Here is a 989-nt window from a genome sequence, read left to right on the forward strand (position 1 = left end):
AGCCAGCGCACTACCACGGGACTACGTCTTGACTTGCTGAGTTCGACGAAATTATGGTATAAACTACGAAGTTACTAAGTATTCTGATAAATTCTCGTTCTCGAGAATATTCTCAGAAGTTACCGAAAATTCTCATGAGGAATGTTCTACAACTTTGGAAACTTCTCGACCGTGCATTGCTACTTGCACACAGGACCATTTTAGTCGAGCTCCCGATATTTCGACGCAGCCGACGAGCGCGAAGGAGGGTAGATCGCGCGCTGTCTAGTGTCTACGCCCCTTTGACATCCACCCGCTTTCTTCAGTTTTCCATGATCATGATGCATGCAACTGCGTCGAAATATCAGGAGCTCGAGAAAAATCAAAAAAGGAATCACGGTCTATATCCCGGTCAATATAAGTCTAATGAAAATAACCGTGAATCATTCAAGACTGTCATTTCTTTAAGTATTTGTTTAATAATATATGTACCTACATTTACGTTACTGTTTTTAATTTTAGACACTATAATAGACACCCTTTTAAACATTCGATATTTTGAATATAAGTCAAAACACCATTAGGTTTTTAGAATTTAGGTATTTTGAACGTAGGTCATTTAACGTTAGATTTTTTAAGTTTAGACATTGTGATAAGTACCCATTTGTTTTATTTGTTTAATGTTAACACGTTGATAAAAGGAGGTTAGCCCCAGATGTCACCTAGAGAATAGTGATTTACAAGTGGACTGTGGAGTTGAGGCATGGTAAAATCACTAAATAATTTACAAACTTAAACATGCCCTTTGGTCAACTAAGCTCTCATCTGGTAAACTACCCGAACGCACGAACTGGCAACGCAAAATAAATAATTAAGGACTGCTTCCAAGTGTGACAGGTAAAATAGAAAGTGTGTGTTACTGGGACAGACACGGGATAAACTTGTTTGGTCTAATAAGCCAAAATTTCACCTGTTTGGGAAACCAAGCTTATTCTATACTTACAGTATAT

Source organism: Leguminivora glycinivorella, chromosome 23 (genome assembly GCF_023078275.1).
Source record: "Leguminivora glycinivorella isolate SPB_JAAS2020 chromosome 23, LegGlyc_1.1, whole genome shotgun sequence".
NCBI classification, from domain to species: domain Eukaryota; kingdom Metazoa; phylum Arthropoda; class Insecta; order Lepidoptera; family Tortricidae; genus Leguminivora; species Leguminivora glycinivorella.